The sequence below is a fragment of the Triturus cristatus genome, chromosome 5_1, assembly GCF_964204655.1.
Source record: "Triturus cristatus chromosome 5_1, aTriCri1.1, whole genome shotgun sequence".
NCBI lineage: Eukaryota > Metazoa > Chordata > Amphibia > Caudata > Salamandridae > Triturus > Triturus cristatus.
In genome coordinates this window covers 459818028-459844648 of record NC_140587.1, presented here as the reverse complement: position 1 = coordinate 459844648, position 26621 = coordinate 459818028, and positions in this window count along the sequence as shown.

Here is a 26621-nt window from a genome sequence, read left to right as displayed (position 1 = left end):
CTCGAAGGCTCGGGGGTGTCCCCACAGCTCCCCAATAATTAGTTATTGGTGCTGTCATATCACATGGAGGTGGTGGTCCCCAAGGCTTCTATGAAGCCCAGGAGTGGGGTCTGTGCAGCCCCCCTCCATTTATAAAAATAGAGCCCCAGGAAGGGGTTGTTTTCTAGGGCTCAAAGAGCCGTAGCAGGGGGACCCATAAGCCCCATCCTTTAAAGAAATATATCCCCCAGCACCTGGCACACCCAGGGGCTCTTTTAAAAGCAAGCACGGAAGCACACACTTTTTTTTCTCCACTTGAGTCGCAGATCCGTCATGATTTTGGGGGAAATTAAAAACAAAATGTTTCTTAGCCCAGGCGGGGTCCCAGGGAGACCCTAGGACAAGAGGTATTCCTACCCTGTCGCCTTTTCTTTAAAAAAAAACATTTTTTCTGATGTCAATTCTTCCTGCTTAAAGTGCTGGCCAATCAGATTTCAGCAAGGGGACTTTCCGACCCTCGAAGGATCTCTGTCCCTATATATTCAAATTTGGATTTCCCTTAATGTCTCAGAAACGACTGAATGGGTTTACAACAATTCATGAAAAGTTTACTTTCTGGACCAAGAGCTACCTCTCTGCCAAATTTGGTGTAATTCCCTTTCGCAGTTCGGGCTGAAGTCGTGTCTAAAGTTCCGATGGGAATTTGCATGAGGAAAACACAATTTGGTACCCCCTTTTTCTCAGCCCCTGCTTGACGAAGCACCCCAAAACTTTCAAGACATCATCTGAACCTACTGTCATACTAATTATTAAACTTTTGTGAACATTTGCATTAAAAGCAGCAGTTATTGCCAAAACATCACATCACACATGCACTTAGACAAACACAGACTGTTATGCACCCACTCAGAGACCCACTCAGAAACCTATAAATACACTCACAGAACTACTCAGAGACTCATGCACCCATTCACAGACCTATTCAGAGATGCACGCATCCACTCACAGACCTATTCAGAGACACACACATCCACTCACAGACCCATCCAGAGAGTCATGCATCTAATCACAGACCCATTGAGAGAGTCACACACTCATTCACAGACCCACTGAGAGACTCATGTGCCCACTCACAGGCCCACTCAGACACTCACATACCCATTCACAGACCCAGTTAGGCACTCATGCACCCACTCACAGACTCATTCATCTACTCACAGAGCCACTGAAAGAGTCACATGTCCACTCACAGAGCTACTCAGACACTCATGCACTCACTCACAGACCTACTCAGAGTCACATGTACCCACTCAGACAGTTATACACCCACTCACATACCCAATAAGAGACACTCATACACCCACTCACAGACCCACTCAGACACTCACGTACCCACTCAGAGACCCTGTTAGACACTCACACACCCACTCACAAACCCACTCAAAGACTCATGCATCCCCTCACAGACCCACTGAAAAAGTCACACGCCCACTCACAGAGCCATTCAGACACTCATGCACTCACTCATAGACCCATTCAAAGGCTCATGCGCCCACACACAAACCCGCTCAGACAGTTATACACCCATCACAGACCCACTGAGACACTCATACACCCACTCACAGACCCACTCAGAGGCTCATGCGTCTACTCAGAGACCCATGCAGAGACTCATGCATCCACTCACAGACCCACTGAAACAGTCTCACACCCACTCACAGATCCCCTCAGACTCTCATGCACCCATTCATAGACTCCCTGAGAGACTCATGCAGTCAATCACAGACCAACTCAGAAACTCGCATAGAAGTCAGACCCACTGAGACACTCATACACCCACTCACAAACCCACTCAGAAACATATCCACACCCTCACAGACCCACTCAGACCCTCACACACCCACTCACAGACCCCCTTAGACACTCACACACTCACTCACAGACCCAATCAGAGACTCACACACCCACTCACAGACCCAATAAGACTCAAACACCTACTCACAGACCCACTGAGAGACTCACACACTCACAGATCCACTGAGAGACTCATGCGTTCATTCACAGACCCACTGAGAGACTAAAGCATTCATTCACAGACCCTCTCAGAAACTCACGCACCCATTCTGACCCACTGAGATGCTCATACACCCACTCACACACTCAGAAACGTATCCACACCCTCACAGACCCACTCAGACCCTCACATGCCCACTCATAGACCCACTGAGACACTCACACACTCACTCACAGACCCACTCAGGGACTCATGCGTTCATTCACAGACCCACTGAGAGACTCATGCACTTACTCACAAACCCACTGAGTGACTCATGCATCCTCTAAGAGACCCAGTCAGAAACTCACACACCTGTTCACAGACCCACTTAGACACTCATGCACCCACTAACAGATCCACTCAGAGACTCATGCACCTACTCACAGAGCCACACAGACTCATGCACCTACTCACAGACCCACTCAGTAACTCATGAACTCACAGACCCACTCAGAGACTCATGCACTCCCTCTCACAGACCCACTCACAGACCCACTCATACACCCACTCAATATCTCACTCAGAGACTCAAGTATCCATTTACAGACCCACTCAGTCACTCATGCACTCACTCACAGACTGACTCACACACTTATGGAGGCACTTGCAAACCCACTCAGACACTGTGATACCCACTCACAGACCAGCTCAAACACTCATGCATCTACTCAGACACCAACTCAGATACCCACACATCTACTCAGACATTTATGCACCCACTCACAGAACCACTCAGACACTCATGCACCCACTCATACACCCAGTGAGACACTTATTCAGCCTCTCATAAGCCCACTCAGACACCCACTAACATACCCATTTAGCTACTCTCGCACCCACTCAAAAACCTACTGAGACACTCATGCACTCACTCACAGACTGACTCAGAGAGTTATGGAGGCACTTGCAAACCCACTCAGACACTCAGACACGCACTCAGAGATCTTCTCAGATACTCATGCACCTACCCAGACACTAACACTTCCACTCAGCCACTCATACACTTACACACCCACTCGCACCCAGTGAGACACTTATGCAGCCACTCCCAGACCCACTCAGAAATTCACACACCCTCTGACAGACCTACTAAGACACTCTTGCATCTACTAACAGACCTACTGAGACACTAATACACTCACTCAGACACTCACTGTCAAATGTTGCTGGTTAAAATTAAGAAATAAAATTAAAACAACTTTGAAATTCACTTAAAAAACCCTAGGTTACAATGAAGTTATAGTTAAGAAATAACATTTAAGAAAAATTGAAATTCACTAAAAAAACAAAGGATACAGGGACGTTATAGTTAGGAAATAGAATTTAAAAAATCTTCGAAATGCACTGAAAAAAACAAAGGTAACAGGGATGTTTTATTTAGGACCATATTTCACTCGTACCAAAACAAAGGTTACAGGGACGTTATAGTTGGGAAATAGAATTTAAAAAATCTTCGAAATGCACTGAAAAAAACAAAGGTAACAGGGATGTTTTATTTAGGACCAGATTTCACTCGTACCAAACCATAGAAATTCAGCTGTTATAGCTACCAGAGCTAACTATAACTCATGCCACCGCAATGCACTGCTTATGACCTCACATATTATACTCATTACTTACACACACGTACATATATTACCCAGGTGCAATCACCACTGGGTAGTTATAGGTAGGACTGTGATTGCATACGAAGTTTCTTTTTTTGCCGCTAATAACTTTGACATTGTTTGACAAATCTTTAGAAAACCTTCAAAAAGAGTGCTGTGTTTAACCTAATTTGCTCATGTAAGGTTTTGGGGTAATCTGTTAAGTGATGGCTGAAAAAAAGGGAGTCCCACAATGTATTTTCCAAATTCATTTTTCCTCACCATGCACTGCTAATTTCCCCACAGATTACAACACCCATAACATGTTTATGCATTCATTGATAACATCACTACAAAATCTCAAAATCCATTGTTGATGGCAAGACTGTGCATGGCGAGGGCACGGGTTAACGTTAAGGTACGGGATTAGTTATTGTTACCAGAGATGGCTATAACTGGTAAATATCATTTTTTTTGTTTAAACCGTTACGTTGGCAATTACCTTTTTACCTAACAATACTGTCACTTTCACCTTAGGTAAATATAACTCATGTCTTAAAGTAACTATACCGCCTGCCCCTGCCATGCACAGTCTCCACTTTAACACGTATGCAAGGATGGGCTGGCATGTTTTCCAGGGGTAAACTGGTAAACTCTGCCATTCGACGGTTGGCAGAGTTTTTGCTAGACTCCACACTCCAAGCAGTGCACGGAGTGGCAAAACTCTGCAAACTCTGCCAGTGGAATTACACCAAATTGGGCAGAAAGCTGGATCTTTGCTCAGAAAGTGTAGTTATTTGTGATTTGGTATATAAATGTTCAGCCATTTGTGAGAAATGAAGGATAAAAATGTAGTGATGTCTGGATGGTTTGAATAGCAGGACTCCCACGGTACTGCAGATTGTGGGCAAAACAAATTTTTATCACGGTTGGTCCCTTCGGTCCCACAGGGCTGGTACTGGATCTGCTGGACTCCGTGATCTAATTGGCTGGTCACATCATGAAAATGAATGTTGGAGCTTCTCGGTCCATGTGTCCTAAAGTTTAAAAATATTGCACATCAGGGAGCAGGTTAGGAGTACTCTGACCACCCCTCCCCCCCCCGGCATTTTTGGTGGTGGTACATAACAAAGTATGAAAGATATGGGGTAACAGTGTGTAGGGGTTGGCTGCCCACTGGGGGAGGGGTTTGGGCACAGACCAGCACAGACACTATGACCAACCCCACAACAGGCATGGGGAGTTGTGTAGAGAACTTGGCTGCAGGCCAAGCCCAGTGGCCAACCCTGTGAAGTGCATGGCCGAAGGTAGAAGAACATGTGCCATGGTAGAGTTGACTGATGGCTGGGTTGGGCACAGGTCCTTCCTCTCTATTCATGAAACTAATGGTATCAGCCACTAAAATACTGTTTCTCTGTCAATCATGGGTACTGCAGTATTGGTTTTTAGTTACTGCGGTACTCCAACACCTAAAAATGCTAAAAAGCCCACCATAACATATACGACTTCTTTGTTAGCTGGGCCTTTGAGGAAACTTAAGGACTCAAGGTTTAAATAAAACTACTCATTCATAGTGACTACAACTTTTTTTTCCTAATTGTAACACAGGAACTGGTACAAGGAGTAGAACCCATGTGGGATTCCTGTAGAACCCTCTCTGGTTCTATGGGTCCTGCAAGAGTACTAAACAACCTATCGGAGGTCAAGAAATTTGATTTGCCACTCAGGAGACACTACTCACAAAAAACCACACCCTTTAAAAACACCCTCAAATGATTTTGTTGCCACCATTACTGGATTGATGTTTAACAGAGACAGTTTGCATTACAAACAATCCAAAGCCATCATGGCTTCAGACGGAACTGGAAATCAGGAAGCACAAAGTGCATCATCCACCACGCCTATGCAAGATTCACCATCTGAAGATGTTGATGTCATTGTGCACCCAATCACTTCTGCATCATGACAAGAAGCAAGACAGAAAAGGAATCACTGGTGTGGCAGTTTTTGACCTTCCAGCAGGTAAAAACAAATTAGTGTAAAGGAGATGGCTTGCACGTTATGCCAGAAAGTGCTCCACAGAGGGAAGCCTGGTCAGTATTCTATGGGAATCACTGGATTATAAAAGTGCTTGAGGACTAAGCACCTAAAGAACCATAATGCGTGCAGAGGTACAAAAGAAACATGCTGTCAAAAGACAACTAACTGCTCCGTATGAGTGCTGCCTCAAGAAGAGGAAGGAAAGGATGACAACATGCAGCATTTTCAGGATGTACCAGAGACACCGTCATTAAGTAAACAGAAGAATATATTCCAAGGCACACCTGCAGAAATATCACAAATACCTGTGTAAAAAATTGAAGTAATGAAAGGGAAAGCAATTAAAAAAATGTTTAAAAAGTTAAAATAGTAGTTAGAAATTAGTTTAAAAATGAGAAAACCAATAAAGAAAATTACAATGATATAAAAATAAGCAGGAGTTGAAAACCACAAAAAATTGAAAAACAAAAAGTGAAAACATACAAAAGATCACACACAAAAAATGTAGGGGTAGGTGTCATTTGCTTTAGTGCTAATATGTGAAATTACAGCAAAATAATGCAAGAGTAAGCGGAATTACACAAAGAGCACAACCAAGAATTTAGTGCTATTTTCTTACCACAAAATACACCCTTGCATACACAATGGATCCAAGGAAGAAAATAGTGCTTAATTCAACAGAACACGAACAGCAGCAGCTGCTTGCACTTTATTTTTTGGCCAAATTACTCGTAATTACGTGAAAGGGCATAATTGTGTAATTTTGGGAAATTTCGCATCAAAAGAGTAACATGGAATATCGAAATTACTCTGATTACTCTTGTGTAATTCAAATTTCACCCAGGTATAACAAACATCCAACCTGTTCCACAAATGGAGTTGGGCCATTGATCACATTACTGATCTCATCAGTGATGACACCATCCAAGCTATTTCTCCTCAAATAAAAACAGTGTAATACTAAAGACCATTCTCATTCAGTATGGCAAAACCAATACAGTGCACACTTTAGCTACTAGTGAAGTTTTAAGTGCAAGTAGTACTTAATGAAAGCAAGTTAGACACCAAGCACAAAAAGGGAGAGTTGCATACATATGTTTCTAATTGGTTGTGCCTTTATTCAAAGGCCTGTTGCCAACAGAATTTCAGAAAAACTAAAGCGTCACCTTACAATACATTCTTCGCCTGTGGAAGTCTGTGTACATGCTGATGAGAAAGATTTGGCATGTAATGTTACTGGCAACTTGACTGAAAATGTTGAGACCTATATTGCTGTAAAATATGTAATGTATGGCTGACTCACTTAAAGACACTTTAAATTGTGGTATGATTATAATTGTTCTTTAAATGGTGTACACCATTCTGTTAATTTCGGTTATATGTATAAGGCATTTTTACAAACTCTGAAGGGTTGCTCATAGGGCCATAGTGAATGCCTTATAATTGGTTAATGTTTAGAAGTGAAGCAGTTAACATAAAATTGTGATATATGAAGTATTTAATTGACATATTTTGTTAAGGGAAATAATAACCAAACTCTAGTTCTGAATGGTATTCAATGTTTAATAATTTGATGATGTCATTAATTTCTACAGATCCATTACTTTTCTTACACACCTCAATACTAGTAAAAAAAGTATATAATGTCTATTTAATATGGGTGATTTCACACATATGCTTCATGAGCAGCATGTTCTGCTTGCTGTGTAAGGATATGCCATACGTTCTGCAGATGGCATGGAATATTGGGTATATGCATTCCTTGCTGAGCACCTTCCAGTATGAAAAGCTTCTGGCAAACTGTCAAATCCGTTGGATGATGTCATCTGTAATTTCCTCAGTAACATCATCAATGATGTAATTTGAGATGTCACCAGTGATGTCTTCAATTATGCCCTTTAATATGTCATGAGTGATCTAATAAGTGAGGTCATAAGCAGCACAAAATAAAGCAGGGCCAAAGTTATAGTTAACTCAGTAAATTAATATGGTTAATTTCTGTGTTCTTTTTGTTTTTTAAATGTCAATTTTTATATAATTAGACACCTAATTATAACATCAGTTTAACCTTTGGCTTTTTCAGTGAATTTCTAGTGTTTTGTAAATGTAAGTTAAAATCAGTTTCCCTAACTCCACTATAACGTCACTTTAACATTTGGTTTGTTTCAGTGAATATGGATCACTGACAAAATATCGGAAACAAAAATATTGTGTGGACAGAATATTGTGTAAAAAATATCGATGACCAAAATATCAAGAAGGAAAGTGTGAATAGGTAAGTATAGATTTACTATTCTTAGCTCCACATCTCTGTACCGTGAAGATATATATATATAATCAAAGTACATATATGTGGAGTTATATATAGTAAAACTTTGCTTACCTATAGAAACTTACCTTCAAAGTATTTTTGTCCTCAATATTCTTGACAGTATAATTTGTTACAGTATATTTTTGTTTCTGATATTCTGTCTAAACACAGTGAATATATATATATATGTGTGTGTGTGTGTGTGTGTGTGTACGTGTGTGTGTGTCTGTGTGTGTGTGTGTGTGTATATAAATATAGTGTGAGCCCAGCATACCTTGATTTTGAGGTCCTCTGTTTCAGTATTTATTCTCCAACCACCCCATCAATACTTGCTGATGGTCTTTCCCTCCAAATATAATTCAAAGAGTGGCTCAGAAACTTTTCGTTTGTTGGCCCTTAATTGTGGACAGGCCACCTGTGGAGGTTGAGTGCTTGCCTTGATATATCAGAGCCCAGAAGGTAATTAAAACTGACCTGTTTCAGTGGTGCTCACCTGCTGACAGTCGTATTGACGTTTTGTGTTCTAATGGGCCAAGATGCAGTTTAATTTTTTGTGATATACTTTGTATAAAACAATATTTATACTGTTATGTAAATGTGTTGTTTGCTTTATTCAGGCAACTATAGAGCACCGATAGAGTATGATGCATTTTTCTTTAATAATAAGAATTATAAGACTAGGCTCATAAGAATTCTTGAGTAAACATCCATATTTTTAACTTCTTCTGAAATAAGGGACGATAAGTAATACTACCCAGTTCTTGGAGAGCTGATTCCAGCCTGTGGGAAATATGCTGGTGAAGAAATTACCATGTATGCCCAGATACAGATTTACTCTGGGGAGTGAATAAAGATGGAGTCCTAAGCATAAAAGGCCTCATTAGTATGGCGGTCGGACATCCATTCGTAAACGGGACCGCCCGACCAAAAGTCGGCAGTCCCGCAAGCCGAATTAGAATGCGACAGCCACCACGTTGGTTGCAATGTTTATATATTATATTGCGGTGGGTGCTGCAGGCTGCAGCACATGCCGAAGTGCAAAGAAAAGACATTCGGTCCGTTCAAGGTGAAGTACTACCTACATTATCCATATCCCTGCACTATGTGGCAGGCACCATGCTGTGCCTGCCACATGGTGCAGGGTTATGTAGGGGGCTCCATAGGTGCCCCCCAGGGCCCTTGTCCGAGGCTCAGGGGGAAGGGGGACCGCTACGTGCCCCCAATGTCCCTTTCCACCTGCCTTTTCATGGCGGGTTCACTGCCATGAACGGGCCAGCAGAAAGGAACATTGTAATACCTACGGCGGTGGCTGGCAGGCACCGCCACCATTGTAGGTATTACTTTACATCCGACGGAACTCCAGCTTAGTAAATTAGTGACGACTATTTATATGGAGCTCCAAAAAGCTACATTGTTTAGTGGATTAATTATTTGATTACTGTGTCAGAAAACCCATGTATAAAGATAAAAAGCTGAGTCACCATATCAGCAATTGATAAAAGGTTTGTTTCTGAGATATTCTCTTTCCGGCATGTCATCTTTTTCATCATGTAATTTGAGGTGTCATACATAACTCATTTACTCAGCGGTCTTGGTGTGCATCAGAATGTTCCCTTTAGCTTTTGCATCATGCAAAGCAACTTGAGGTTTATTCTAAATTGGACCGAATGTTACTGGAGAGACTTCAGATCAGATGCAGAAAATGCTGATTTTTTTCCAGTTGCGGCACATCCTGGCAGCTTGGATCTTGATTCTTAATAACTTTTGATTGGACTCTTTTGCAAAGCAATATAAATTACATTACAATGGGTAGTTTTCACTTTGACCAATGATCTCACTAGCTTTACTCAATGTTAGATTTGGAGGCAAGCAGCTGTAAAACAGTAGCAGGGAATGTAGATCAAATGATGTGAAAGAAGTAGATCCACCATGGTACAAGATGCTGGAAGAAGTATGTTTAGTTCCTTGAAATGCCTTGTCCAAATTACAGCTCATCACCATCAGAAATACTGCTTCAAGATTCTAAGAACCCCAAAACCTCACACACAACATGATATTCTGTGAATGCTTTCTTTTGCTTTTGCTCATTTTCAGGACACTACAGGAACAAATCTGCAGTCATGTGCAGTTAATGGCTTGTGTTGTTGATGACAGCCTTTACCTGTGCAAAGAAAGAGAGCGCAGATTCAAAGAGAATATCAGCCTCTTTGCTATATGAGTTAGAGCCCTCATAATCTTAAAGATTCGGGCCAAGTGAACTGTAAAGCCACATGTTTGGTTTTGACACCATTCAGACATACATGAACATGATTGGCGACAATGAACTTCTTCACAGGAGATGGTCCTCATAGTGTACAGTTAATTGATCTAGTCTCACACCAGCCTCTAATTTATCAGTTGTGTGAGTAGTACACTTTAGTTGCATGCCGCAAACAGGGTAGGTAAATTCAACCAACTAATTCAGTGAATGAAGAGTCTCCCCTTAAAACGTGTACAATTCAATCTCATTTTCAAGCCTTTGCAATGCTTATCCGTGAAGGGTATCCATTAATTGTTTACTCTCTGACATCGACACGTTTCCCACATTACTGATACCATTGAGACAACTCGTTACTTTGACTGAGGAGCCTATGGGCCCATCTTTCTGATTGCTTCCACTGACAAGATTGCGGTGGATTTAAGTTGATCCTTCCATCCTGATGAAGACCCCTCGATAAGGACCAAATGTTTTCAACATAAATTTCGGGAACGTCGACTGTTCCCAATTGCGTACCTGTACTGTTGATATTCCCACAGTTAGATAACAGTGATTTAGTAACTGTATCTCTATAAACTGTGTACCGTGACTTAACTTTGATTAATGAGATGACCAGACAGGTCTTTGTATATAAATTGTAAATATTGTAAATTTTTCCTATCTTTCCCTCAGATTTTTTCACATGAGCACTATTCCCAGCACACTATTATCACTTTCCCTTGGAGCACTTGGTATGCAAACGTGTATTGATTACTTGCAAGTTTGATAAAATACTCCTTTGAGTTGAAATCTAAGTGATCTATGTGGTTTTCTGGGTGACATGACTAGATTGAAAAAGGCTTTTCTACTGTGACCACCTATTTCTATACTGCGTAGTGGGGATGGGCCTCCCGTTCACACTCCACCCACTTCTGCAGAGCTGTGTGGGTGGGGAACCCTGATTGCTGCTGGACAGCGGCCTGGCAGTAGTGCTGGTGGCCGAGAAGCAGCACCTCCTGTGGGTCACGGACCTGGGCATTGACCGGGCTCCTGGAGAGAGACATCATCGGGTCTGAGGCCCTGCTCAATGCCTCAGCCTCTGTTCGTGCTTGCAGTGTTCGCCACTCTGGAGGCTCTTCGTCTCCCTATGGTCTGCTGGAGGTGGATCGCCACTGGTGATCCTGTTGTGCTGCTTGGCCACCCACTCCTGATACACAGGTGTGCTCCGGCGACAATCCTGAGGTGAATGAGCCCCCCCCCCCATAACGGGCGTCCAGGGGCCTGGGCTGGGCACTATGTGGTGAAGTGAGATGGGCCACCTTCATGAAGCTGCCTTTACAACTGGCAACGAGTGGAGGCCTCCCTTTCCAGTAGATTTGGGGTTATTGCTGAGGGTACAAGGCTTCAGTGCAGCCCCTGGAGACAACTTCTGCTGTGCTACCCAACTACTGGGGTGGGTGGCACCCTTCACCAGTTAACCACAGGTTCCGATGTCCGGGCACTGAGGAAGGACATGCAGTTGCTGCCACGGCCTGTTTCGTTTTGGCATCGGTCCCAGGAGTATGTCTTAGTTTGTGCACAGACCATTCCCTCATACTGGGCAATGCACTGAGTGCTCTGCCATTTCAGGTGCCTATGGTCTCTCCACTGTGACGGTCGGGGTGAGTCAGACTCTGTCACAATCCGAATGTCTGGGGCTGCTCGTGCTGCTTAACTTCTGGTGTGCTAGTGGGCCCTAGGCATTCCACCGTGGATGAAAACAGTTACCTTATATTCATTGCTTAAACGTGAATACCCCTGTCTCGTGGCCCCCCTACCTGAAGCCTGGTTGCGCAGCTGGAGGACATGCCTGAAAAGTGAGCATGACTGCTGCGTCTGAGGTACATCAATCTGGGGTTCTGACTCTGTGACTGGAGACTGTCTCCGTTGGGCCTTGTTGTGCAGTGGCGCCCCTCATGGACTGGGGCTGGTGGGCTGCCCACCATGGTCAAGGATAAGGATTCCAACTCCCACAGACAGAGCAGCATGGACCGTTACACTAAGATGGTACCCCCTGGCAGAGGCAGTCACCCCGGTTTTGCCAGACAGTGCAGACATACTACTGTGGGATCTGGCTTCTACACTACTAGAAATCCAATACTCCTGAGAAGCTCTGGAGAGAAAGATCGGGAAGGTACGGTCTACAGTATCTCTTTTAAGGCAGGAATTGTGAAATGTGTCTGAGAGGGTTGCCATGGCAGGGAACAGAATCTTAGAGGTAGAAGATACAACACAGGGGCTGTGCAAGAGAGTGTCGGAGCGCAATGCCACAACAAAGGAACAGTACTGGGGTGTAGAGGATCTGGAAAACCACCCAAGGAGGAACAACTTGCGCTTTGTGGGATTTCCAGAAGGGGTCAAAGGGCCTAACTTGGGAGCCTTTTGGACCACGTGGTTGAGCCACTCCCTTCCAACAGAACACTTCTCCTCTTGTTTCATCATAGAACATGACCACAGGGCACTGACTGCCAAAGTGCCGCTGGGCTCTTACATGCGTCTGGTGATAGCACGCTTTCTGAACTTCTTGGGCAGAGATATCATATTGAGAGAAGTCCGTCAACTGGGAGAGGTGCGGTACAAAAAATCTAAAATCATAGTGCTACCTGAATACACCCACGAGGTGCAGAGGCAACGGCGGACCTTTGACTCTATAAAAGTCAAATTGAGAGCCCACCAGTTGCAGTATATGTTGCAGGAGATGTCAACGACAAACAAAGTCTGCAGACGAGCTGTCACATGAAGGACGTCGAGTGCTGGGGGGTCAGTGTCAGGATTGGAGACCAACAAGCCTTGGCAACGGCAACCCACACGGTTAGAGTAAAGATGCTTTGATGTGGACCAGCAAGGTCTTGGGGACTCCCTAAGCGATGAAGAGTCAGAGAACGTCTGGAGCAACCAGGTAAGCTCTTTGAAAGTTAAAGTACCCTTCTCAGGGACCCACAAGTCAACGGACAAGGGATCGCGAAGGGACCTCGAGAGGAATCACTAAATTCCAGCCCACGGGACACTCGTGGAGTGTCGGCCAGTAATCTTCGGTGGAATCACTGCTCGGTGTATGGACTACAAGTAGCCCAAAGCATAGCCTCAGGGATCACCAAAAAGCATATGCTGCTGCAAATGTGCACTGGGTCCAGGGGTTCGGGTTGCACGGTCCCCACAAGGGCTTTGGATCTCAGGTTTGCTGAGAGCACAGATCGGCCTCGGGGAACCTTGGAAACCCACCAATATCTTCAGAGTCCTTCAGAAGCTGCACAGTTCCAAACCGGACAGATGCATATTTCGTGCCAGCCTTGCAGGGGAGTAACTCTTTTACTCCAAGGGAGATTCTTCGGTCATCAAACGTCATGTAGATAGTTGAAGTTCTGGGATTCTGTAGCAGAGTTTCGGCCAGTTAAATCTAAAGTCCTGTAGCTGTGGGTTCCTACTTTATACCCAAGGAAGGGGTGGGACAAACTCTGGGGACCCACCAATGGGAGAGTCAGGACAGAGGGGTGGCTACACCCATGTCCTTTGTCCAGTTTCATGCCAGAGCAGGGGCTGATAGCCCCTGCAACTCGTTTGAGCTGGTCTATGCACAGGGACAACAAATATGGCCCCAGTGCAGACATCAAAGCACACTTGGAGTGCACCCACCCAGGCCCAATACACTAAAGCCTGTCTGGGAGGTGGTCACACCTCCCTGTGACAAGAAACCTATTGTCCAGCCATCCCCTGCCGGAGTTTCATCAAGCAGCAGGAGAGCAGACTCGTGTCTGTAGCGGGTAGCATCCATTTTGTGAGCTAAGGGCTTGCAAAGCTGGTACAGGGTATACTGGTGCTATCATATTTCTCTCTCTAGTAGGGTGGAATCATACCTCCCATACCAGTTACTGGTGTGGAGGTATGAGTCCAAGGTATTTGACACCAAACACGACATGTTTCCATGCAGCCGTTTTAAAGTTTAGTATTAAAACAGTGGTCCTTAAACGCAACAGTTAAGTAAATAGGATAATTATAGACTTGAATCAGTACTATAATGCGAGTGTACAGCCAGACAATCAATTTAATAAATCAAAAATGTCAAAGAACAAAAATACAAACATAGCAATTGCGTGGGACACAATCCTGCATCCTACATGACCACATGACAAATATATTTAGAACAAAAACATATCAGGCAAGACGGGGTAGCTTGTGGAATATTGAGCACAATTTCTAACAAGCTTAGAGAAACTGTAATTGCACTTTTTTTATCATGTGCGATTAACGTGCAAACTGTTTAACTGTTTACATTAGTCGACGACGTTTCGGTCCTTTAAAAACAATAATAGGATCATCATCAGGAGAGTTATTGTGCAAGCCTGAATCAATGAAAATAGTCTGTGGAAAATGAGGAAAAGGGAGGAGATTAGGGAACGTCTAATACAGAGCCGTAAAACTTTGTGCCAGCCGAGGGGCAGTCAAGGTGTAAAGCAGGCGCAGCATGCACGTGGTTGAGTGCACTTCGACTATGAAATGGCGAAAGGTTAGGCTTAGGAAGGTGATGCACGGTGACAATTAATGATGTGCCTATATAAAGGATAAAGGATAAAATCACCGGAATGCTTGCAGCAAAAGATATACAACAAGCACGTGGTATGTCTGCCAAGAAGGTACGAGAAGCTGATGGACAGAGGGATTGGTTGTGAGCGAGTGAAAACCGCCAAGCGGGAAACAGAGAACTACAGGCAGTGTGGGCTGGGCAAGGGTACGACAGATGATAAAGTGCGCGGGGTACTTCTGCCCTGAAGGTACGAGTAGCTGATGGCCTGAGTGCTTCTTTGTGAGCGTGAGAGTTGCGCCTAGTGGGGCAAGGAGACCTTCATGCAGTGTCGGATGCGCTAGGGTACAAGAGAGCGATTAATGGTGTGAAGGCTGCGCAATTACGAGTATGCCGGGTGGGCTGAAGATGAGTCCAAGGCAGAAGGTGTGGAAAGTCGCACGCTAGTGATAGGGGCAAATAATAATGGATTAAGGGTAATGTTCACCTGGATAGTGCTTGCGGGAAAAGGATAGCTGTACACGGACTCAGGAGGGGCCGGAGCCGCAGTAATGATGGTTCTAATATTGTGTTAAAAGGTGATTAGCTATGCTAAAGTCTCACCTGTGGATAAGGTGGTGAAGATATTCGAGCGTTTTTCAGCAATACGTGATAGTATATTCAATAAATTAACATGTGGCGATGCACTACAAGGTAAGGAAGGAAAAAAAGGTTTTGGACCCATATCATAAGGAGTAGCAGGTGGTCGGGTGACTGAACGGGACAGCGTGCTTACCAGAATGATGTGAGATCTGATGCTCAATAGCTGGGAAGCAGCCGACCAACAAGGTTTCATCTATTTATAGTGAACAGTGACTCGGCCTATTGGCGGCCATGTTGGGTGAGGGTTTATGCAGAAAAATAGAGGACAGACTATCCACGGCAGAGATAAGACTAGAGAGCTCATCAGTTACATGGTTTGATAGAGGGTTAGTTACCCCAACTCAATGGTACTAATAAATTAGTACTGATAATCATAACAAGGGAGCAGAATCCCTCGCTGCATTTTAGACGCTCAGGGTTGAGCAATAACGCGTGGGGTGTTAGTTGGAAGTGTCTCAGGGCAGAATTAATTGGAAATATGAATTATTGAGCAGAGAACAGGGAAAGCCATAGATTTAAAGTGTTTGAAACAATTTATGCCACTATAAAAAAAAGTATGTGACAAGTGAATTTGCAGTAATGGCATATACGTGACATAGTGAGTGAACAATTAAAATCATACACATGTTAATGAGATTGTATTAACGTTGCACCAGACTGGGTACCACTTTAGAAGGGTCCCCTACATCAGGGGTGTTGCCAGGACAGGCCTGACCACCTCTGGGTCAATTCCTTCACTAGGGGTAGGATCAGTTCCCTGAGGAGGCTGACCCTTACCTATAGTATGGGGGGAAGAAGACTTTTCTTCAACCCTTGTGCTCTCTTGTGGAGTTGAGTGGGCCATTCATTCAGGCTCCATCACTTCAAAATTTCCCCGGGGTTGGGCTGTTACCCTCACAGCCCCACCAACTCTCTCAGGGAGGCCTAACATTCTCAAATGGGCCTGGTATTCAACTTCAGCCCAGGCTAAAATGTCCAGATCATTGCCCAACAGGCAAGTTTGGGGACACTGCAACTCTCTTTGGGCCAGTGACCCCTCCCCAGCTGAGATTGACTATGGCCATGGGATGATCTGTTCTGATACCATCAATGTTGGTCACCTTGTATTTAAACTCAGGTAGAATCTCACACCGGTGCGGTGGCGGACCTATGCGCAAAATATCCGGTCCTCTGGACAACGGGACCAGTCCCCTACCTCGGGGTGCAGCTGACTCCCACGATCCCGGGCATTCGGACCCTGAACTACGACCGTCTTTCCTCCGCCATTAAAACGGATCTCCATCGCTGGCGACGTCTGCCGATCTCGTGGCTTGGGCGGGTGGCGGCCATCAAAATGACGATACTGCCTAAGATTCTGTACATGTTCCACACGCTCCCCATATACCCACCGAAGGGCTGGATCAAAAGGGTCCAATCCGAACTAGCACAATTCATTTGGCAGGGCAGGAAGACGCGCCTCAAACGCCAGATTAGTTTGCTCCCGCCGGATTACGGTGGCATTGGCGTCCCCGACCTAATGCATCCGAAAAACATTGGCTGTTCCAGGACCAAGCGGTGGCCGGGACGCCCCTGGCCGCGATCCCGTTTCTTCGACGGGACCAGCGGCCACCTAACCTATATGCCTCGTGGGTGACCCAGGCAACAGTACGGATCTGGGACCAGACCGGTAAGAGACAGGATCTGACGTCCTTCCCCTCGCCTCTGACCCCGTCTGTTTGGCAATCCTGACTTCCCGCCGGGGCTCCCGGAGTCCACTTTCCCGGGTTGGCGATACTCCGGCTGCAGAGCACTGGGGGTCCTGTATAATGAAGGCAGGTTTATCCCCTTAGCACAGTTGGCAGCTGACTATGGAATTCCGGCCAAGGACCTGATCGGATACTTGCAGGTTAAACACTGGGCCACACAGCCACGGGAGAAATGCGCAGCGCAACGCCGGCTCACACCGTTCGAACGTTGGCTGATCACCCGCCACACAGACAAGAAACTGACATCGGATCTTTACAAGATGCTCCTTTCGACACACTATCACTCATATCACGCGGGGAGGGCACGATGGGAGAGGGACCTGGGAAGGGACCTACTAGCGAAGGAATGGGAGGGCTGTTGCTATAGGGCTCGCCACATGGCTACACACACAGGGCTCACCGAGACGTTCACTAAACTGGTGACTTACTGGTACTACACGCCGGAACGCCTACACCGCATAGATAGCTCACACAACGCGGACTGCTGGAGGGGGTGCGGTCAACTGGGCACTTTAGCGCACATTCTTTGGGACTGCCCCTTGTTATCCTCGTATTGGCGACAAATTCTGGATGAGGTGGACAGATATTTTGACACAGAGCTGCCCAGACTCCCTGCTTACATCATCCTGGGGGTCCCCAATGCCATTACCGACCCCTTGAAGTCCCACCGGGGGAAACAGATAGCCCTGGCGCTCGGGGCGGCCACACAGTGCCTTCTAGCCTGTTGGAAAACACCCCGCATACCCACACATCTATAATGGCTGCACCGCCTCTGGCATATCTTGGGGATGGAACGTATCTCTTTGACATTGGCGGGAAAAAGCGCCTCCTTTCCGGATCTGTGGCAGCCGTTCAGGTCCCTCCTATCCCAGGACTTCAGGGAGCTGACGTGTCCCCGATACCTACGCCTCCTACGGCTTAGTACAGATCCGGAGGATGGGGAATCCGCATAGCCACCCCGCTTGGACACTTGGCCCAGAGGCGGCTCTGTGCACTCTCCTTTCGGGTCCCTTTGATCCCGAGACAGGGTCTCCATTCCTTTCTTTCTTCTTCTTTCTTTCTCTCCTCTGACTATCTTGTTAACGGGAAGGGGGGGTGGGGAGTGAAGGAGGGAGGGGGGTCTCTGGGGGGTTTGGGTTAAGGGTGGGGGGTGTAAATGACAGCGACTGTTGGGACTAGCAAGCACCTCTTCGGCTTCCCACCCAACCGTTGGTGGTGGAGGCGAGCTCAGCTGATTCTGCCCCCGCTGAGGCCGGGAATGTGTAATTGCTTGATGCCATTTTTTCCTTTGTTGAAAACCTTTAATAAAAGATTTAAACCTAAACTCAGGTAGAAGTTGTTGAGGGGCTCTACCTTTCCTGTCACCATGGTGACACTAGACACTGTGTCCCTAAATGCCAACGCCTTCTGGCCATTGATTATTGGCTCCTGTCTGTACTTGCCCAAGGAATTGGGGCTGACAGTAAAAGTGGCTAATCCCATGCCACCATCACAGACTGAGGAGACCTGTGAGGGGGACTGTTCTAAATTATGGTCCACCTCAGTTCCCCATGAGAATCCACCTAACTTTTTGTGTGCAGTACTACCAACTGGGAGACTACTACTTGTAGTACCAGGAGGAGTGGTAGTATTGCTGGGAGGAACATTTTCCTTAATGCTGACCTTAGGGCAAATGGGGTCATTTTTCCAGGGGCCAGGTTTCTTACAAACATGACAATAAGATTTCTTTTCAGGGGAGGAAAGAGTTTGGGGCCCACCCCCAGAAGAAGACTTTTGGGGCCCTGAAGTGGACTTATCTTTTGATTTATCCCCACCTTTCTCTTGAGTCTTGGAAGAATCTTTCTTCTGGTCACCACCCTAATTCTTTGGCTTTACTCCGGTTCTGACCCATTTGTCTGCCTTCTTTCCCAATTCTTGGGGAGAGGTCAGATCAGAGTCCATCAGGTACTATTGTAAATGCTGGTTTTGACAATTATTAAGGATCTTCTCCCTCATAATCAAATTGTACAATCCCTAAAAAGTCATGCACCTTGCTGCCATGTAACCAACCTTCCAGAGCCCTTAGTAGCACAATCTATAAAGTCAACCCAGTCTTGAGTCTGTGCCTTTTGGGTGTCTCTGAACTTAATCCAGTATTGTTCAGTGGTTAAGCCAAACCCATCAATCAGTGCACTCTTCAAGACTTTGTAATTATCAGCATCCTCTTCTCTAACAGTGAGGAGCTTGTCTCTACCTTTGTCTGCAAAGGAGAGCCACAAGATTGCTGCCCACTGCTCCTGAGGGACCGTCTGTACTTTACATGCCCTCCCCAGTGCAGTTATCCATTTGTGGATGTTATCCCCACTCTGGTAGGAATGGCCAATCTTGTTCAGGTTCCTATGGTCATGATTATGTTCTCTACCTCTAGGGACACTGTTGCTGCCATCATGGGGCTCTAGCCCCAACTTTTGGGAAGCTTTCTGAAGCTTCAGGGATTCCCTATCTAGGGCCACTTGCTCTCTCTTGAGTCTCAGCAGCTCTTTCAAAGTCAAGCAGTTGTCACTTCCTCTCATAAGAGGTAGTAGTCCTATGAGAAACAGAGTTCCTACAGAAGTACCAGAATGAGTAGATTCCTGAGCAGAGGATCTGGACATTCTTGGTACACTATTAACCCTTCCAGGTGGGGTCAAGAGAGGGCCACTGAGGACCTCTCCCTCACCTTCAGGAAGAATTGGATTGTCCAGGTTAGAATCATCTTGATCCTCCTGGTCAGCATAAGAGTCAGGGCCTGGATGTTTTCACTTCCTGGCCTTTCCTCTTCTGCTGCCCTACCCAACCTGCCTGCCTCATCATACCTTGGGGTCTTCCTGAGGTCATCTAAAAGCAACGCCTCTATGAGGCGTTGGGTTCTAGGGTTTTTCCCTGTATTCACTTTCCTAGCAGTACACATACTCCTCAATTCTTGGAATGGGATATGGTCCTACTTAGTTGACAGAGGCCCAGTGGCTTCTGCTCTTGAAGACATACTAGTGGTGTGAGGTGTTGCACCTACCTAACCTAGTGGGACCTACAAACCTCTCTTGAGTTGGAGAAAGGGTGTGCTAGACCCTTGGCTTACCCAACTCTAAGTTCAGTAGAACTTACTTTATTCTAGTCTTGATTATTTGTACCTATGTATCTATAGTGGTTTTCAGTTAGTCACTCAATGAGATTATCTGGTAAAGCAATAGCAAGCTTGAATCCCAACCGCTGCACACCAATGTGAGAAGTTGGCCTGGTATATGCTGTCCACTAATTAAAGTGGGCACCTAGTACCAGTCCAAACAACCCTTATTGATGATTAGGTTAAAGGCAACCTTTATTGAAAGCTATCCTAGTGGTAGCTATGGAGAGCAGCCTTCAGACTAAGTCTCGAAGGAATGTAAAGCAGCTTGGTTTACCACATTATGACCTGCTGAATGACCAAATGAAAGGAGAACCACACAAGGTATATATATAAAATATATGTAGCTATTACTACACACTCTCTGCTAACCTCTTTATGAGATTTGAGAGCAAGGCACACAATATTTATACACTAGAACAACAGTAAATAGCACAATACACAGTGGGCCCCAGGTGGAGACCAAACCATATATTAAGAAAGTGGTATAACAACCACGACTTGACTAGACACAGTGCCTAGAGCACGTAGAATCACTGGGACCCCAAGGAACCACCCAAGGTAGTGACACAGGGGACCCACGGGGGAAGCGTGCAGTATGAGAACACAGCCGCGAGCTCCGTACAATCCTATGGGAACGTCACGGTTGGAATTTTAAAGCTTAAGGGCACTTAGGAGAGGACTTTGAGCAAACTCTTTCAAACTTAGAAGGGTCTAAGGCCAGCGCCCACGTGAGCACCGGAGTACTCATTTTACCTCACCCCGGTAAGCCGGGTGCATAGGTGTCAAATGGTGTCGGGAATCTTCGCTGTTCTCAATGGCGTGATGCTGCAAAGTGCTGCTGCTGTGAAGAGGAAAAGTGTCTGGTGTGATCCAAGCCTGGATCGGAGCTGAGAAGATCCTGAAAGCAGAGGGGACAGAGTCTGGGTCACTTCAGGGTGACCAGGGGCACGGTAGACCAATGCCCACCAATGTCGGGTGTTTCAGGTGCGAAGAGGTGCGAAGAGGTGCAAAGAGGTGCGAAGAGGTGCGAAGAGGGAAAGCTTGACTCCACTGCCACGGGGACCAGGAGATGTCGACGATGACCAAAGTCTGCAATCGAGCTGTCCCACGAAGGATGTCGAGTGCTGGGGGGAGTCGGAGTCCGGATTGGAGACCAACAAGCCTTGGCAACTCAAACCACGGGGTTAGAGTAAAGATGCTTCGGTGTGGACCAGCAAGGTCCTGGGGACTCTCCGAGCGATGGAGAGTCAGGACATGTCTGGAACAATGAGGTAAGCCCTTTGAAAGTTAAAGTACCCTTCCCAGGGACCCACAAGTCGACGGACAAGGGATCGCGAAGGGACCTTGAGAGGAATCACTAAATACCAGTCCACGGGACACTCGTGGAGTGTAGGCCAGTAATCTTCAGTGGAATCACTGCTCGGGGTCAGGACTACAAGTAGCCCAAAGCACAGCCTCAGGGATCACCAAAAAGCATATGCACGGTCCCCACAAGGGCTTTGGATCTCAGATTTGCTGAGAGAACGGATCGGCCTTGGGGAAACATGGAAACCCACCTCCTGTGTTGCAATATCTTCGGAGTCCTTCAGGAGCTGCATAGTTGCAAACCGGACAGATGAGTCTTTGGGGCCTGCCTTGCAGGGGAGTAACTCCTTTACTCCAAGGGAGATTCTTCAGTCATCAAACGTCGTGTAGATATTTGAAGCTCTGGCATTCTGTAGCAGAGTTTCGTCCAGGTAAATCTTAAGTCCTGTAGCCAGGGGGTTTCTACTTTATACTAAAGGAAGGGGTGGGACAAACTCTGGGGACCCACCTATGGGAGGGTCAGGACAGAGGGGTGGCTAAACCCACGTCCTTTGTCCAGTTTCACACCAGAGAAGGGGCTAATAGCCCCTGCATCCAGTTTGAGCTGGTCTATGCACAGGGACACCAAACGTGCCCCCAGTGCAGACATCAAAGCACTCTTGGAGTGCACCCACCCAGCCCCAATACACTAAAGCCGTCCCATGCCAGAGTTTCGTCCAGCAGCAGGAAGGCAGACTCGTGTCTGTGGCTGGCAGCATCCATTTTGTGATGCCAGGGCTTGCAAAGCTGGTACCAGGTGTACCGGTGCTGTCATATTTCTCCCTCTAGTAGTGTAGAATCATACCTCCCACACCAGTTACTGGTGTGGAGGTATGATTCCAAGGTGTTTGACACCAAACACAACATGTTTCCATGCAGCCGTTTTAATGTTAGCATTTACCGCAAGGTTATAATGCACTTAAGAATATATGGTATGGCTGCATCACAAGCAACCCCGGAATAGAGGTTCCGAAGGCTGCAGAGGGGATCTGCTTATGCTTGGGCATCCTCTCACATAAAACCCAGCACCCTGCCTTCAGGATTGATAAGGCCTGCCATAGGGGTTACTGATATGTTTATATGTGCAGTGATATGGATAGATATAGTGAACCTATATTTAAGTAAGGGGTGCATACACCACCTTACACAGGCTGCTGTTGCAGACCTGTTGTGTCATTTTGAATAGACTTATAAGGGTACCCCAGAATCCAATCTGAAGTGTACCTAAAGTGCATGAACAACCAATTTAGGGAGAAAGCAGATAGACTAGTGTCTAGCAGGATCCCAGTCAAAATAAGTCGAAAACCAGCAAAACACCAGGCAAAAAGTGGGGGTAACCATGCAGTCAGATTCCACCTTCCTACAGGAAGCATGTAAGGCGGTGTTCTGGGACAGAGCAACAAAATCTGATTGCACAAAATAAGAGGAAAGAGTCAGCAGAACTTGAGGGTTTGGAGACCCAGATCCTGCAGCTCGAAGGGTCATCAGGGACGAGAACAATCCCCTGATCCTCAGACAGATTGCAGCATGCAAACGGAATACCAGGATTTAGCTCAGGAAGATGATTGCCACACTCCACTGTCTCTATGACACAGGGGACAAAGCCAGTAGATTCCTTGAATAGCTAAGTCAGCGGGAGCAAAAGGCTCACTGCGTACAGACAATTCACAGTCCCACAGGGGTTGCTTGCAATACAAAAGCCCTCATTGTTGGGGAGTTTGTACACTACTATGGGGAGTATTATAGTGCTAAACCACTACATGACTTGGACACTTTCGCACATTATTTGGCAGTATTTTCCCAACCCGGTACTAAATGGGAAAGTACGCGACTCCCTGGAAGAGGAGTTTACGTTGAACGAAGTACAGTCCACTATAGCAAAACTAAGATCTGGGAAGACTCCAGGGCTCAATGGCATTCCAGCAGAATTCTATAAATGCTATGATAATTTACTGGGGCCCTATTTGCTAAACCTGTTCTTGGAAGTTTGGGAATCGGGGGCACTCTTTCCAGACTTGAGATGGGCCACTATTGTGGTTCTCCTTAAACATGGAAAACTGAGGGAAAAATGTGAGTCCCATCATCCAATCTCCCCGTTTAATGTCAAGACTTATCTACTGGCCACAATCCTGGCCCCTCGACTGCTGCAAGGGATAACCCCCTGATTCACTGAGACCAGTCTGGATTCATGCATGGCAGGTTAACGTGCCTTAACCTAAGACCTACATATAATTGGCTGAACACACTACAGACATGACAAACACCACATGTCTTCCTCTCCTTAGACATGGAAAAGGCATTTAATTGGGTCCACTGGCCCTTCCTTGAGCAGGCGCTCTTGAAATTTGGCTTTGGCCCCCAATTCAGGAAGTAGGTAGTGGTGCTTTATAAGAATCCGGTTGCAATGTTCAGGGTCAATAGGAAGACCTGCAGAATTCCTGGCAAGGGAACCAAGCAGGGATGTCCCTTGTCCCTGCTTTTGTTTGCTTTAATGGTAGAATCTTTGGCATGTGCGGTGTGGTTGCCCCCTGGATTGGAAGGGTTCTGCATCTCTGAAATGGACAAGCATGCAAAAGATATACCCTTAAATATAACTAATCTGGCGGCTACTATCCCGGTTCTTTTCCAAATGTTGGGGGAATATGGGGCCCACTTGGGTTATAGGGTCAACTGGTATAAGGCAGTGCTCTGTGCCCCACAGGGTCTACGAGAACCCATACCTCTACCGCAGGGGCTTTGAGTGGTTGAGAATGATTTCAAATATCTAGGGATATTTGTCACAGCAAGAAGGAAGCTTTGCTGTAGTCGTTATATAGCGAAGGTGTTGTCGGACTTTCAGCAGATGTCACATGATGGAGGGGCTTGCCTCTCACATTGATGGGGCGGGCAAATGATCACGCTCTCCAAGCTTATCTATGTACTCCAGAATACATACTACCCAGTCTCTCCTATGGTATTTCCTAGGATCAATGGAGATTTGAGGAATCTGTTGTGGGACGGGCGACACACAAGAATATTGCGCAAAACTCTACAATGTAACATATATAATGGAGGACTTGCACTTCTAGATGTTGAAGGGTACTATTGGGTGGCCCACTTCATTAATATAAAAAAATGGATATATGCCTCACAGGACCAACCTACATTTAGGCTTGAGTGAGCCCAAATCCCACCTATACTATCCCTACAGAGGGAAGGGTACACAGACACTTCTGCCTGTGACGCAGTTCACACTTAAAGCCTGGGGCAAAGCCACAAAGACACATGGCTGGGCCCGCAAGATCACTAGGAAAAAAAGCCCTCTGGTAAGGGACTTGGCTGTGGGAAACAGCAAAACTTCAAGGTTCTGCAAACTTGAATGCCATTGGTATCTCCAAGGTTGGGGATGTTCTTGAACAGGGGGACATAATACTCTTCTTCTCACTGTAGAGGGAATGTCAACTACACCAACCTAAATTCTAAAATATGCACAACTGTGATACGCCTGGCATGCCAAGGGACTAGGAATGATAGAGATATCTGAATATGCCCCCCTTGAGGGATGAATTTTAAAGGAGGAGCTAGGGTCGGGAAGGTAATTCTGCCACATACAGAAAACGTAACAATATGCCAGATACCTTGGGCCTGCTACGCGGGAGGTGGCAGCGGGATGTGGGAAAACTCAAGGATATAAAATGGGAGAGAGGCATCACTGATACACCCACGCGAGGCGTCTATCAAGTCATGTCTGCACCTGATCCAATTTAAAATCCTTCAAAGGGTTTACTATGATCGTAACAAGCTTCATACTATGGGGAAAGTGCTACCCTGACCTCCTGGTGTTGCATGGACGGTAAGGGGACCTACAGACACACACTCTGGGAATGCCCTCATATACAAGCATACTGGAAAACAATTGTCCAAGAGCTCTTGAGTATTCTTGAGGTTTCAATTTCACTTGAGCTACGGTTTGTGCTTTTGGGGATCCCAAGTGATGTCGATGTCCCACGTTTAAATTTATTTTCAGTGTCCTGGCCCTCGTAGTTGCCAAGAGAGATGTGGCCAGGTATTGGGAAGGACCGGCAGTACCCTCCATACAGGAATGAAGACAAGGGATGTACCTCTACATGGCGGCAGAAAAGGTAACATATAGTAGTAGAGGCTGCCCCGTAGGTTTATAAGATCTGGGGTGGTGGCGATCTTACTATGAGCTGGGGCCTATAGAGGGACGCATGGGTATGATACCCGGTTCGAGTGTCAGTCAGACGCAAATGACATGAAGAGGTCTTGTGTTGTCTATTTGTATATTCTGCTCCATTTTAAAGTATGTTTGTGTGTTTCCTTAAAGTTGTATTAAGCACATAAATGAAACATTGTACACTGTTAATGGCTCTATGTGGATAATGATAAGTAAACTATGTGCCGGTATTGCCTTCGATGGTTTGTGTATTCAAATTAAAATGAAAATAAAAATATATTTTAAAATAAAACACAGAAAAGTTTAAAGAAAATATGTTTGAGAGTGGCCTGTTTATGTTTTTTCGCTTAGACTTCTATGTCAGTAATGTCCAAGATAATGTCAAAGATCAGTTAAAGTGTTTGTTCATCTCAGTGTGAAGGCGAGATTACAAGGTGACAGACAGTCACATACTCTACATAGTCCAGCACTAGTGGCACATGTCAATTTGTTTTCTCTGGGACTGAAGTCATTCCTGATCAGCACTCTCAGAGACCTCATAACCCTTGCACTGTAACTAAAGGTCATGACTGGAGGAACATCGACTCCCTTACCTTACAAGAGTCCCTATCTAGCTCAAAGCTCGACCTTACGACAGATCCTAATACTGTAGCTCATAAACTCTCCACTTGGATTAAAGCTGCAGTTGACCCTTTAGCCCCTGTAAAGACCTTTCCCAGTAGATGGAAAATCCCTCAGAACCCTGGTTCTCCGACTAATTAAGAGCACAGAAACAAATCTGTAAAAGGAAGTAGAGGCAGTG